Source organism: Acipenser ruthenus, chromosome 21 (genome assembly GCF_902713425.1).
Source record: "Acipenser ruthenus chromosome 21, fAciRut3.2 maternal haplotype, whole genome shotgun sequence".
NCBI classification, from domain to species: domain Eukaryota; kingdom Metazoa; phylum Chordata; class Actinopteri; order Acipenseriformes; family Acipenseridae; genus Acipenser; species Acipenser ruthenus.
The window spans coordinates 12,928,827-12,944,547 of record NC_081209.1 but is presented as its reverse complement, the minus strand read 5'-3'; positions in this window follow the sequence as shown (position 1 = coordinate 12,944,547).

Below are 15,721 nucleotides of genomic sequence, written 5' to 3'. Positions count from 1 at the left end.
TTTAAAAAAAGGAATCTGCATTGTTTTCTATATGACCGACATATGACATTTGGTAGTTCACATGATCAAAACATATGGTTAAATACAGGTCATACCGAGATTTGACCTTGGATCGCTGGAATCAGAGTCGATTCTGCTAACCATTACACCGTGGAAAGGCTGAGGAGCACCCTGGAGAGGAATGGGTGTAACATCCTCAGCTCCCAGGTGTAAATCCCCTACTGCTGACAATCCCTGGACCGCAAGGCGTTCTCCCCTTTCTGATTGCACACTATCCTTCAACAGCATCCATTTCTCCAGTTTGAATCCAAAATGCGACGTTTCATTTCTTGGTTTATACTGGCAGCTGGCAGCAGGTGTGGAAAACTTCACAATCAGCACCCAACTGTGCACCACAAACACTGCTCACATTGAAATAATAAGACACATGTTCAATGACAATATATGTATTACACATGTATATTCAGAAACGGTTTTAATAACATCGGTATTGCTAATTTAAAATAATAAACATGTCCTTAAAAACTAAACACTTTGCATGTTTATAAGAGAAAATACACTTTCAAATACAAATTCGCCCAATGCGCACAGCCGTCTCCTAGCAAGTGAAGGCACCACTGTATTCTGGACGCTGTAGTTTATTCTAGGAACAAGACACCTGGGCGTGTTAGATATCACGGGAAATCGTGGAGCCTCCTCTTTCGTTTGGTATGTGGACTGCGTGCCTAGCTCTTTCCGTTTTTGAGTTACAGGTACTTGAACGCACCTACCGATTTGCTGCGCGTCACAGCACTGGAGCACTGAATGAGAGGGTGGGTAGGATAATCCTGTGACTCTTTTTAGTCCGTACTTATTGTGTTAACTGTGTGATTGTGTAGAGGGGGGTCGTTAGACTACAGCTGTCCTCTCACTTGTAAGGAGCAATTGTAAACTCCTTTTCTGTAGACTGAAAAGAAGATAATGCCAAAAGGGGTTGCAAATCAATGTGCACAGTCCCTGTAATAATATAAAGGGTGTGCTTTTAAATGCATGCAGTCGTGCCACAGCCAAGAAATAGACATATCTACATCTGATTAATGAAGAGTCATAGAGTGGTTTTAATTGGAATACTTATGGGCAATAAAGTAACTTCAATGTCCAGGAAACGAACCCGGGCCGCGGCGGTGAGAGCGCCAAATCCTAACCACTGGACGCTGCTGGAGAAGTTTGCACGGCTGGCCAGGAATTCTTTTGCTATCAACGCTGAAGCATTGAAAACAGAACAGCCCCTGAGCTCTGAGCTATGACAGACAATTAATCATAATAAACTGCCGCATAATTAAATGAATTGCTGTGGTCCATTTCTAATTGTTCAAGCACTAGAATTAGTTCTCCCTTTCAGATTATTCTTGACCATGCCGCGCTTAGTTTGCTGATAGGTACGTTTGCTTACTGCCCTCGAGAGGCTCTGTGACGCAATCGATAGCGCATTGGACTTCTACTCATTGATGGGTTCATTGGAAGGTTGTTAAACCGAGTCCCACCAGTCAATGCTTTTAAAGCTAGCAGTGGGAGTCTACAACATTGGTCACTTAAAATCAAAGTCTGAATAGATAAACTCATTGAATAAATTAAGTATTGGAAACACAAGAGGTATAAAATAGTTGTACTGACACAAACGTTTTGGTTTCCCTTAACTTGCAACTCAGTTTTGATTTTGTAGCAATTATGTTTTTGATTCAGATTAAATATATGTGGGATATTATGTAAAGAGAACTTCTGATATTAGATTTACTGACACATAAATCTTTTTAGTTTGAGTTTATTAACGTGTGACGTCACAAATGTCATCGACGTTGGATGGCACTGTGGAGAAAAATCATCTAAAATATGGCGGCTCTTCCTGGAGTTCGACTAATATTGTAGGTTAACTAAGCATCTAAAGTAAAATCTCTTCTGTCTGTGGCGGTGGTGAAATTGTATAGGTAAACTTTCGAATCACGATCAAGTCTGTACAGTTTGTTATAATTTTACGAACTTCACAGTTCATTTCTGCTAAGCTGTCAGTCCGCTAAATCAGCTCACTAAGCCAGAAAGCTAGCTAGCTGACACAGTTGGGTTGAGCATGAATTGAATAAGTGCCAGGATACTTGAGTAGTGATGCAGATGCTAAAAATCTAAAATATTTCTTGTTATTTTTCAAAGTAATCTATGTTTGAAATTTACGAAAGGCAATTTTCAAATGCAGGCTAGCCAATCGTGTGTGTTTTTTGCATGACGTTAGACAAACGCGTCGGTGCGATTGGCTGGTTTGCCTGTCTGTCTCACTCACGCAATCCTGGACACTTTTTTTCCCACACTTGAGGAGCAGTGTGCCCAGGGATAAGGTCTCAGTGAGTGCGAATGTCGATTGCATTAGCTTCTCAACCGACTAATGATTCAATGATGTAAGCACTGTTTACATATATTTGCTATGCTTTAGATAACTTCAGCTTTGTCAAGAGCCTTAGATAGCTATCACGATCTGAATTCTGTGCAAACCTATGCTAACACATTCAATGGCTAGCTATATAACACAACTCTGGCAGTTTTCTAACATGTCTTCAGCTTTGGACTATGTAACGTTTACCAGGCCCACCGAGAGGGTGGGGAGGATGGGGAAATAAAATATTTTAAAACAACTAATCCTGCACAAGACCCTTTGCGTTCCCACCACAACATTAAAAATAAAAACTGCCTTTATATATACCACGGTATGAATTATTCTATTATTAAGATCTATAATTTGTTCAAAACAACGTGGTGCAGCAGTTTGTTAGAAAAATGGCATTGTGTAAAATAAAGTACTTTCTTCAGCTGGTGGTAAACACAATTAGAGAATGATTGGTTATATTGCTTAAAATACAAATATATTTACCAATACAAGCTATTAGTTAAGAGCAGAGATGAGTGGTTTATTTTTGGCACGGGATAAATAAAATGGTGTATAGCAACACCATTAATGTAGTTTATGCTAAAAATGTATGTTATTCGATGTTAAGTAAGCTTCCGATTAATGACTATTATACACGCGGCAGCGGGACATACCAATCCTTCCCCGGGGCCCATGACGGCTGTCGGCATCCCTGACGTTTACTTATCAACCTAGGTAGCTAGCTAAATAATTCAAGCTTCCATTCGTTTCAAATAGGTTGCATGTAGCTATGGAAGCCATTCCTGCTAACCTGTTAACTTTAGTAGCTAGCTAGCCTGGAAAAAGCCAGAAGAAACTTGTAATGTCGGATGGCCACATTTTTGATGAAATCGCATGGTGGCGCCAGGTGCACAAAATGGTGGCTTAGAGTAGACCAGATGGCTATGACAAGATAGGTCTAACGTTAGAAGCCTTTAACATGGTGTAGCTGAGTATTTTGCTCCATGATAGTTATCAAGTAAAGGTATTTTGTTTTTAGTTTTGAAACTGTTAGGGAGGGACATGGGTAAGGCGGTGACATTGATATTTTGCCATGTTTCTTTGAAATTTTTTAATCTCAATTACTCTGAGTATGTCAACATTACAATCTATTGCAGGTCAATTTAGCCATTGAGCTCTGATTAAATCGTCTTTGAATGAAAATGCATAGTTGACCGAGTACTTATGGTTTCAAATTATTTGTCATGTTTCAAAATGAGGAATTAGGACATCAATTCATTTTTGCTAATGATATCTGTATTTCTCTCTACAGGCTTGACTGAAGGATGCTGGTGCTCATCTAGCTAGCCTAGGCCCTATGCTATATCCCAGCAGTGAGAGGTACACTTTACAAAAACACGTTGGATTATATTTGTGATAAACATGTTTATCATGTTTATCTTTACCATGTAGAGTAACAACATTTGTTATGCTTCCGGGTTGCTGATGGAATGGAATGGCTTGGAATTGTAAGTTGGGTGCGGCCATACTTCACTCCAGGACAGAGTTGCTAAAACACTATCGCCTGCAACATAGTCACTATTCAAGAGTCAGTCCACTTCCGTGTCTCTACAATGATTGTGTTTGTACATTTCATTTATTCAATGGACTCAAAACTCATCTATCACGATACCACACTGCATGCTAGTAACACAATCTACAGTACATCTAACGTCACTGTTGATGGCACTCACTATGCTACTGGAATGTTTGTATCTGTTGAAGTGAATGGCTGTCTGCTTCAATTCTGCATCATTGCTCAGATCTATCTTGTTAATTACAATGTTTCCTTTCTCTGTAGTCACTTTGAGTCATGGTATGCTGAACATCTGCGTTCTTATGAGCTGTCACCTACACAAGGGAGCCTGTCTGTCCACCTGCTATCTGAGCTCAACGACACTGTCACATTTGCTGCTTACACTGTTGATGGCCGGCTGCTTTTGACTCCCAAGAGATACATTTTACTGAGAGAGTGCTGAGTTAATCTTGAGGTGAGTAATCTGTTGGTTCACTAGTGGTAAAACTTTTTTTTTGTGCAATTATTTTTTTATTAATTTTCTGCTTTCAAACATAATACAAAAACAATGAGGGAAAAAACAACAAACAAAAAAAACACACAACTGCATTAGTGTATGGTGACAATAAAATAATAAAATAAATATATGTATCAGCTAAATCATCTTATCAGCCATACAGCACACAGTCAATAAACTAAAGTACCTTCATTGGATACACAAACAAAAAAGATAAAAAAGGGAAGCTGGGTCTCAGACTATTGCAAAAACATACAGCCAAAAATAATAACAGGAATTAAGCAGAAGGAGTCGTAATTTGTAAGGTGTCAAAATATGAGAGAAAGGGCTGCCATGCAGTATAGAATTTAGTGCTAGATCCATTAAGAGTGAATCTAATTTTTTGCAAGTTTGAGAAATTGCATGATGTCTCTAACCCAATGCACATGAGAGGGCGGGGCAGCTTGCTTCCAAATCATCAAAATAAGGCGGTGAGCCAGAAGAGATGCAAAAGCCAGTGTGCTGGATTGGAGTTTGGACAAAAGTAGACCATCCGGTGCAACTCCAAATAACGCTATAAGTGGTATAGGGTCAATAGGCAAACTAAAAATTTGGGAGAAGGTTTCAAAAACAAAGTTCCAAAATGTGGTTAGTCTAGGACAGGTCCAAAACATATGGATCAATGAGGCTGGAGCCTGCTTACATCTATCACATGTAGGATCAATATTAGGATAGATATTTGCCAATTTAATTTTGGACATATGGATGCGATGGCGGACTTTGAATTGAGCCAGAGCATGACGTGCACAAATAGAAGAGGAATGTACTCTTAAAATAATAGAATCCCAAATGTCGTCTGTAAAACTAAAGCCAAGGTCATGCTCCCAGGCTACCCTTATAGAAGCTATTGAAGGGAAATTTAAAGAGAAAATACAATTGTAAATTTTAGAAATCATGCCCCTACATTGCGGATTAAGTTTAAGTAGAGAGTTAATGGGGGATTCAGCAGGTGCACTGGGGAAATGAGTCACCTTACTACGCACAAAGTGTCGAATCTGCAAGTACCGAAAGAAATGTTTATTTGGAATATTACATTTTTTAGAAAGTTGCTCAAAAGAAGCAAAATCATCAATATACAGATCTCTTACAAATTTCCGACCCTTATCATGCCACACCTGGAAGGAAACATCACTCAAAGAGGTTGCAACATTATGATTCATAGCAATGGGTGAAAACACTGATTGAGATTGAAAACCAAAATTTTGTCTGAACTGGGCCCATATCCTAAGGGAATGCCTTACTACAGGGTTGGAACTAAACTCTGTGAGAGAAAGAGGCAGAGAAGAACACATCAATGCTGCTAAAGATGTGGGTTGGCAAGAGGCAGCTTCAATCAGTAACCAGGCAGGCCCTGTATGCTGTAGATGTTGATGGAGCCAGTATGTGATACAACGAATGTTAGATGACCAATAATAGAATTGAAAATTGGGCAAGGCCAAACCTCCCTACCTTTTAGGCTGTTGTAAGAGGGACCTGCGAATACGTGGGATTTTCTTAGTCCATATAAAAGATGAAATTAGTGTATCCAGCGTCTTGAAAAAAGATTTAGGAATAAAAATAGGAATACACTGGAAAAAATATAAGAATTTATGTAGCACATTCATTTTAACTGAATTAATGCGGCCAGCAAGTGAGAGAGGCAAAGTGGACCAGCGGATACAATCTTGTTTAATATGTTCCACCAAGGGGATAAAATTAGATTTAAAGAGATCTGCATAGGACATTGTTACAGAAATTCCTAGATAAGTAAATTTATCATAAGTAATTTTGAAAGGTTGATCAGCAATAACGTACTGCCGCAGGATTGATTGGAAATAATTCACTCTTATGTATATTGAGTTTGTATCCAGAAAGTTTACCAAATTGATCTAGGGTAGATAAAATATGAGGGAGGGATGTAGAAGGGTCAGATACATAAAGAAGGAGATCATCAGCATAAAGGGATACCTTTTGCTCCAGGCCACCACGGACCACACCACTAATAAGCTGATTACAGCGAAGGGAAGCGGCAAGGGGCTCAATTGCAATGGCAAATAATAGAGGAGATAAGGGGCATCCCTGATGGGTTCCACGCTGCAGAGAAAAGTATCCAGAGTTCATACTGTTAGTACAAACTGAGGCAACAGGAGACAGCAGATTAATTTTATCCAAGTAATAAAGTTCTGAACAAATCTAAATTTTTGAAGGGTAGCAAAGAGGTAATCCCATTCCAAGCGATCGAAAGCTTTCTCAATGAAATAACCACTTCAGGGTCCGGATGAGGCAAAGATGTATAGATAATATTAAACAAACGTTTTAGGTTAAAAAAAAGAGTGGCGGTTCTGGATGAAATCTGTCTGATCTGAACAGACAATAGAGGGAATAATTGATTCAAGCCTGTGAGCTAAAGCTTTAGCTAAAATCTTGACATCTGCATTAAGTAATGAAACTGGGCGATATGAGCTGCAATCGAGAGGGTCCTTATTTTTTTTTAACAGTAAGGATATTGAGAATTGATAAAGTGTAGGGGGGAGAGATTGCGACTTAAATGATTCAGTGAACATAGACATCAAAAATGGGGAAAGTTGGGATGAAAATGTTTTATAGAATTCGACTGAAAAACCATCAGGTCCAGGAGATTTGTCACTTTGCATTGATTCAATGGCCTCTGTTATTTCCTCAATAGAAAAGGGCTCCTCTAAGCTAGCCTTTGATTGGGGTTTGATAGAAGGCAGGTCGAGGTTCTGAAAAAAAGAGTCAATTAAAGAATGATCCATAACAGATTCAGAAGTATATAAATTTGAGTAAAACCATTTAAATTGCTTATTGATAGCTTTTTGCTCAGTTGTAACAGAGCCTGATTGTGTTCGAATTTCAGTAATCAAGTGAGAGGCACTAGATTGACGCAGTTGGTGAGCTAAAAGCTTGCTCGCTTTATCACCATGTTCATATAAAACATGACGTGATCTACGTGATATTTGTTTTTCTACACGTTGAGAGGCAAGTAAATCAAATTCCGTTTGTAGTCTTAGTCGCTCCTTATGCAAATCAAGGGTAGGTAAAACAGCATACTGCTGATCCAGCTGGAGAATAAGATCAGTTAGCTCTGACAGTCTTTTCTTACAACACTTGTTCTTTTGAGCAGTGAAAGAGATGATCTGACCGCGCAGGTAAGCTTTCATTGCCTCCCATACCGTAGTAATAGGGACTCCTGAGGAGTTATTCATATAAAAAAAAAGTAATCTGTTCAGACATAAATTTGACAAAATTTTCATCCGAAAGCAGCAAACTACTAAAACACCAAGGAGTTCTGGGTATAACCTGATTTGGAAAATTCAGTTCGAATATAACAGGGGCATGATCAGATATAACTATGCTGTGATACGTACAAGAACTAACAGCCGACAGCAGTTTATTATCCAGAAAAAAATAATCAATTTGTTAGAATGTATGGTGAATAGGATAAAAAAAAGAGAACTGTCTACCTGTAGGAAATAAAAATCGCCACGGATCACAAACACTGTAGTCTGACAGAAAGGATCGAATGGTTAACGCAGTTTTAGAAAGTGAGGTAGATTTCGAGGAAAAACGATCTAAAGCAGGATTCAAGCAACAGTTAAAGTCCCCACCCAAAAGCAAGTGATGTGTATTTAAATCAGGAAGTGAGGCTAAAAAATTTGTAATAAAATCTCTGTCATCCCAGTTTGGGGCTGTGGGAGGGTGGTGGGCAACTCACTGACACCAGGAGACAGTATTTTATTTGAAACGCCGCTCAGGCGCACTGATTTATTGCGTCCAGGAGATGGCGTTGTTGTCCGTGGACTGGATACTGGCGACAGTAACCAGCCCCACGGCTTGTACCACAACAGGTACACAAGCAAGGGCACAACAAGGGCTCGTAAATAATAATGAAAACCAAAGGCGAAAGAAAAAGGGAAAATAAAACACAGTAATAAACCTAAGCCGGTCAGCAAGAGCCTCCATCCTACGCTCGCTGGCTTTACACTGGGATGGCTGGACTTCCCCCATATAACTAAACCCGTCCCCTTGGGTGTGTAGCTACGTATTTTGATTTCTCGTTTAATTATTTTCAGGCCGGCTATTATCCTCAGCCAGACTTGCCTCGTTTTCCTCCTTTTTAACACCTGACGTCTGCGGTCAGGGTCACGGTGTGTTCCCCAATCCGGCCACCCGAGTGCACCTAAAGCACCGTTCTTAAGGGCCGAGCAATCTCCCAAGGCCCCCCTCAGCCACTCAGAGAGAGGGAAAGCACACAAACACACACTCTTCCCCACCTCTCCTTGTCATCACCATGACTGACAGGCGGATCATAGGAGACTGCTGCCCTCTACCTGCAGCAATACGCATGTGCCAGATAGTCAGTCCAGGTCTCCCCTGCTACAGGGGCATAGACATTGGCCAAAATCATAGGAGTACCATAAAGTCTGCCTACAACAACAACATAACGACCATTCCTATCAGCAATAACTTCAGAGGCAACAAACGGTATGTTCTTATGTACTAAGATTGCAGCACCTCTGGCCTTAGCATGAAATGCTGAATGATAGAGCTGCCCCACCCAATCCCTGCGCACGCGGAAGTGATCTGACATTTGAAAATGGGTTTCCTGCAAGAATGCAATGCCAGCATTTAAATGCTGGAGATGTGCTAGAACCTTATTTTGTTTTACTGGATGATTTAGCCCTTTTACATTCCAACTTACAAACTTGACACCAGTTCCTCTATTAGCAGACATCATACTAGCAAAAATACAAGATCAAACTGTAGGCTGTAAAAAATAAGATCAGAGAAAAAAGATCAATTGTCACTTTTAAATAACATGCTATAGATAGTGCAGTTGTCTGAGACCCAATAAAAAAAAGAGAACAAAGGCAAAATAACTTGGATTTCATACAGTACTGTGCAAAAGTTTTAAGCAGGTGTGAAAAAATGCTGTAAAGTAAGAATGCTTTCATAAATAGACATGTTAATAGTTTATATTTATCAATTAACAAAATGCAAAGTGAGTGAACAGAAGAAAAATCTACATCAAATCAATATTTGGTGTGACCATCCTTTGCCTTCAAAACAGCATCAATTCTTCTAGGTACACCTGCAGACAGTTTTTGAAGGAACTCGGCAGGTAGGTTGGCCCAAACATCTTGGTGAACTAACCACAGTTCTTCTGTGGATTTAGGCAGCCTCAGTTGATTCTCTCTCTTCACGTAATCCCAGACAGATTCGATGATGTTGAGATCAGGGCTCTGTGGGGGCCATACCATGATTCCAGGACTCCTTGTTCTTCTTTACGCTGAAGATAGTTCTTAATGACTTTCGCTGTATGTTTGGGGTTGTTGTCATGCTGCAGAATAAATTTGGGGCCAATCAGATGCCTCCCTGATGGTATTGCATGATGGATAAGTATCTGCCTGTACTTCTCAGCATCGAGGAGACCATTAATTCTGACCAAATCCCCAACTCCATTTGCAGAACTGCAGCCCCAAACTTGCAAGGAACCTCCACCATGCTTCACTGTTGCCTGCAGACACTCATTCGTGTACCGCTCTCCAGCCCTTCGGCGAACAAACTGCCTTCTGCTACAGCCAAATATTTCAAATTTTGACTCATCAGTCCAGAGCACCTGCTGCCATTTTTCTGCACCCCAGTTCCTGTGTTTTCGTGCATAGTTGAGTCGCTTGGCCTTGTTTCCACGTCGGAGGTATGGCTTTTTGGCCGCAAGTCTTCCATGAAGGCCACTTCTGACCAGACTTCTCCGGACAGTAGATGGGTGTACCAGGGTCCCACTGTTTTCTGCCAATTCTGATCTGATGGCACTGCTGGACATCTTCTGATTGCGAAGGGAAGTAAGCATGATGTGTCTTTCATCTGCTGCAGTAAGTTTCCTTGGCCGACCACTGCGTCTACGGTCCTCATCGTTGCCCATTTCTTTGTGCTTCTTCAAAAGAGCTTAGACAGCACATCTGGAAACCCCTGTCTGCCTTGAAATTTCTGCCTGGGAGAGACCTTGCTGATGCAGTATAAATACCTTGTGTCTTTTTGCTGTGCTCAGTCTTGCCATGGTGTATGACTTTTGACAGTAAACTGTCGTCAGCAACCTCACCTTGTTAGCTGAGTTTGGCTGTTCCTCACCCAGTTTTATTCCTCCTACACAGCTGTTTCTGTTTCAGTTAATGATTGTGTTTCAACCTACATATTGAATTGATGATCATTAGCACCTGTTTGGTATAATTGTTTAATCATACACCTGACTATATGCCTACAAAATCCCTGACTTGTGCAAGTGTACCTAGAAGAATTGATGCTGTTTTGAAGGCAAAGGGTGGTCACACCAAATATGGATTTGATTTAGATTAATCACATATACACACATACACATACATACTCTACCCACTCAAGGTTTTCAGGCTTAATTAAACTACCAAATTAGGTTTAAATAAAAAAGAGTCTCTCAAGTCTATACAAATACCTTGTTACCCCTTGTATACGCTAGAAAAAGAAAGAAGCAAAAATATAAAAATAGCCTATACACACATACATACATATACACAGTATGAGCAGGTACATAGACGACAGAGGAAAAAAAAACCACAATATGACGGTATTTAGCATCTAAAAACAAATGCTAAAATGACTCTAGATATACAGACAATCGGTATATGAAGTTAACCAATAACAGTTTAACATATATCTCAAGATGTGCCCTCTCCAGAGCGACTTAGTAGATGGCTGCCAGGTATTTTTCCCATACCCACTTTTGCTTATGAGGTAGAATTGAAGCTCAGAGAAGGAAACACTGCCTTTGAAAGAAATGGAAAGTGTCTTCAGTTATCTAGAGATCAAAAGCATGACATCCTAGAGAAACTTGCAGCTACTCTTTATAGTTTCAAAGCTTACCCGAGTGACAGAGAGTTATCAAAAGAAGCTGAAGCACTTGCTTCAAAACACCCCTGCCTGAAAGAGCTTGGATCTGAGACTGGCTGGTATGGATGGAAGAACAGCATAAAATACAAATTGGGTAACTACAAAACCAAGCTGATGAGAGCAGGATGTCAAGAGGTCAGTGTAAACGCAGGAAAAAGAAGCAGAAGTAATCCAGAGAATGAACCATCACACTCAGACATAGAGACCCAAGCGTGCTGACGTGAACTTTTTGCCTGACTTCCCCAAAGGACAGGACATGGCAAGTCTTGAAAGACAGAGACTGGAAATAATCAAAGAAGTTCAGAAGACTGAGGAAACCCTACCCCTCATCGATAGGATGATGCAGACAACATTTGTCCTGCGGCGGCAGGAGGTAGTCACCAACAGACCACCTGTGAGAGATATCCTTGAGCGCTGGCCGGCTCTACATTTGGAGTCGCAGGTAAAATTGAAAAGCTTTGTTTTTTCACCAATATTTTGTTTTTCCATATCATTTTAATTAAATACCTTGTCTTGAATACTGTCACTTGTCTGTCAAGTCTGTGTGTAGGTGTATGCCGAGTTCCAACGGATTACAAACCAGAACTTGCCAAACATCTTTTATGAAGAGCTTGACCGCCACACTCTTTGCTTGATGACCTTATACCGACAGAGGGCATCAAAGACAGGAAAGACATCTGATGCTTTGGCTGACATTCTGATGATTCATGATCTACAGGTAAGATGGTCAATGCATATGTCATTAGGTCACTGCATATCTAAAGATGGGAATCAGACCTGGGTCAAAGTAAATCAAGCGTAATCTATTTGACTCAGGTCTGGTTGGAATACTTGTACATTGTTATCACTTTAGTGATCTGAGGGTTCATGTACTGGTGCTTGTGTGATGCATGATGTATCCATTCTAACTATTCACAAGATTTGTGTGCCAGGTAGATAAGTATGACCGAATATGAAGGTCAAACCTAAGCCCTCCTGCCCTGTGCACTTTGGAGATCTGAAAGGATATGACAGGTGTAGGCAATATGCTAGCAGCTCCACATAGACCTCAGATAGGCTAGTTGGAATGTATGGCATATTGCTGTCACCTGCCAAATCTTGTCAGATCTCCAGAGTGTATAGGGCCAGAGGGCTTGGAGTTATGTTGAGATTAAACCTATGTCTCCAAATGGATTTGGGATTATTATCTCTTCTGGACCAACATGATGTCCACACAACACGTACCACTGTGCTCCATGCCCTTCCTGTGTTGCTGCGCGAGGATGTCTATGGATTTTTCAAGACATGCAGGGTTAGTTTTTTGCCCCTCTGGTGTGTGTGTGCGTTGATTGTGCGCATTCCAATTCAACATTATATCAATTTGTGGTTGTTATACAGTAGGTTTTTAAAGCTATTTCAGTCACTGAAGTCTTAACCTTGGTCTTCTAAATGCTACTTTTCCTGTCATTTGTGCATTTCAGGTGGAGGATTCTGATGAGCCAGATGTTGGTGATGCACCAGTCGCCATCCTTATAGTCATCAGTGATGACACTGAAAAGCCGATCCACTTCAAACCAATCTAGATTTCCATTGTCCTGGAGAGTGAAGTCATGGTGACCAACCTACCCAGACTGGATGACACTTTCCTGGTAATGTTTGGTCTGGTCTATGCTCTACATCTGAGTTATCCAAAGGAACTGGCCAACACTTTTGAGTTCATTCAAAATCCTGAATCCTGCTGGGCCTAGAAGATGGGAAACTTAAGCCAAGACTTAAGGCTTTGAAGAATGACTTGCTGATATACAGATGTGCTCAAATTTGTTGGTACCTGTCACAAAGACGGCCAGAGTGGGTGGCGTCAGACCAGACAAGGAATACACAGACAGAGACGGTGGTTGTGATGAGCTGAGTGCAATGGCTGCACTCAGCGTTTAATAACAAATAAAAGGGTTGTAAACAGCACAAAACAGGACACGGCACTGGTAGCCAAAAGAAACATATAAACAAAACGGACTAAACACTTAACAAACGGTGCACGGAGACAAACAAACACGGTGAGTACAAACAAAACACTTATTATACGCTTTCTATTTACTTTACTTTCACTACTCTCTCTCTCACCCGTTCTCCTCTTCCGAACACCCAACCCTGACTGAACGAAATGTGCGTCTATATATACTATTGTGCTGGGATTCAATTACTAATTAATTGTTCACTTGAATCCCAGCACGTGAATTAATTCTGTGCAACCCCCTGCTCACATATTACATTTAACCAGCACGTGAAGTGATTTGTGCTCTCCTCGTGCCTAAATACAAATCTACACTTTAAATACACGTGAAACACAGACCCGTTTATATCCCGTGTACCAATCTATACACCAACATTAACACACGCACGCAACATACAAATGCACACAGGGACGGGGCACATTGCCACAGTACCCCTCCACAAAAAACAAAGAATGCACAATTTTCTCTGAAATAACTTGAAACTGACAAAAGTAATTGGCATCCACCATTGTTTATTCCATATTTAATAGAAATCAGACTTTGCTTTTGATTTTTTATTCAACATAATATTGTAAATAATAAAACAAATGAAAATGGCATGGACAAAAATGATGGGACCGCTAACCTAATATTTTGTTGCACAACCTTTAGAGGCAATCACTGCAATCAAATGTTTTCTGTAGCTCTCAATGACACTTCTGCACCTGTTAACAGGCACTTTGGCCCACTTTTCCTGAGCAAACTGCTCCAGCTGTCTCAGGTTTGATGGATGCCTTCTCCAGACTGCAAGTTTCAGCTCTTTCCATAGATGTTCGATAGGATTCAGATCAGGACTCATAGAAGGCCACTTCAGAATAGTCCAATGTTTTGTTCTTATCCATTCTTGGGTGCTTTTAGCTGTGTGTTTTGAGTCATTATCCTGTTAGAGGACCCATGACCTGCGACTGAGACAGAGCTTTCTGACACTGGGCAGTACGTTTGGCTCCAGAATGCCTTGATAGTCTTGAGATTTCATTGTGCCCTGCACAGATTCAAGGCACCCTGTGCCAGGCGCAGCAAAGCAGCCCCAAAACATAACCAAGCCTCCTCCATGTTTCAATGTAGGTATGGTGTTCTTTTCTTTTAAAGCTTCATTTTTTCGTCTGTGAACATAGAGCTGATGTGACTTGCCAAAAAGCTCCAGTTTTGACTCATCTGTCCAAAGGACATTCTCCCAGAAGGATTGTGGCTTGTCAATATGCATTTCAGCAAATTCCAGTCTGGCTTTTTCTTTCAAAAGTGGAGTCCTCCTGGGTCTTCTTCCATGGAGCCCACTTTCGCTCAAAAAGCGACGGATGTTGTGATCAGAAACTGACGTACCTTCACCTTGGAGTTCACCTAGGAGCTTGTATCTCTTTGGCAGTTATCCTTGGTTCTTTTTCTATCATTCGCAATATCCTTCTGTTCACTCTGGGGCCGATTTTCCTCTTGCGGCTGCGCCCAGGGAGGTTGGCTACAGTTCCATGGACCTTAAACTTCTTAATAATATTTGCAACTGTTGTCACAGGAACATCAAGCTGCTTGGAGATGGTCTTGTAGCCTTTACCTTTACCAGGCTTGTCTATTATTTTCTTTCTGATCTCCTCAGACAACTCTCTCCTTTGCTTTCTCTGGTCCATGTTCAGTGTGGTGCACACAATGATACCACACAGCACAGTGTCTACTTTTCTCCGTTTAAATAGGCTGAATGACAGATTACAAGATTGGAGACATGTGTGATACTAATTAAAGAAACTAATTAGTTTGAAATATCACTATAATCCAATTATTTATTATCTTTTCTAAGGGGTACCAACAAATGTGTCCAGGCCATTTTAGAATATCTTTGTAGAATAAGCAATAATTCATCTCTTTTCACAGCTTCTTTGCTTTATTCTATGACATACCAAAGGCATGCAAGTATACATGATAAAATAGCTTTTTAATTTAATCACTTTTCAGGAGGAATGAAGCATTATTTCAATGAGCTGTAAGGGTACCAACAAATTTGAGCACGTCTGTATGTGTAGTGATTGACCAAAGACACGATCCTCCTGGGTTCTGGTGGATGCATTATTTTTATACAGTGGAAGACATTTTGAGTTTGCAGTCAGTGTATGAGTTTCATTTCTCTTATTTTCTTGTGATCTTTGTTAGGACACTGCAAGAGCTGTTATGGTAGTTGGAATACAGAACAAATCCTGAGTTTTTGTTTTCTAACAGGGAAAGCAAACTTTACAGGCCACAGACGTGTTTTACTTTAGTCATATGGCCTAAGGCGGGTGAGT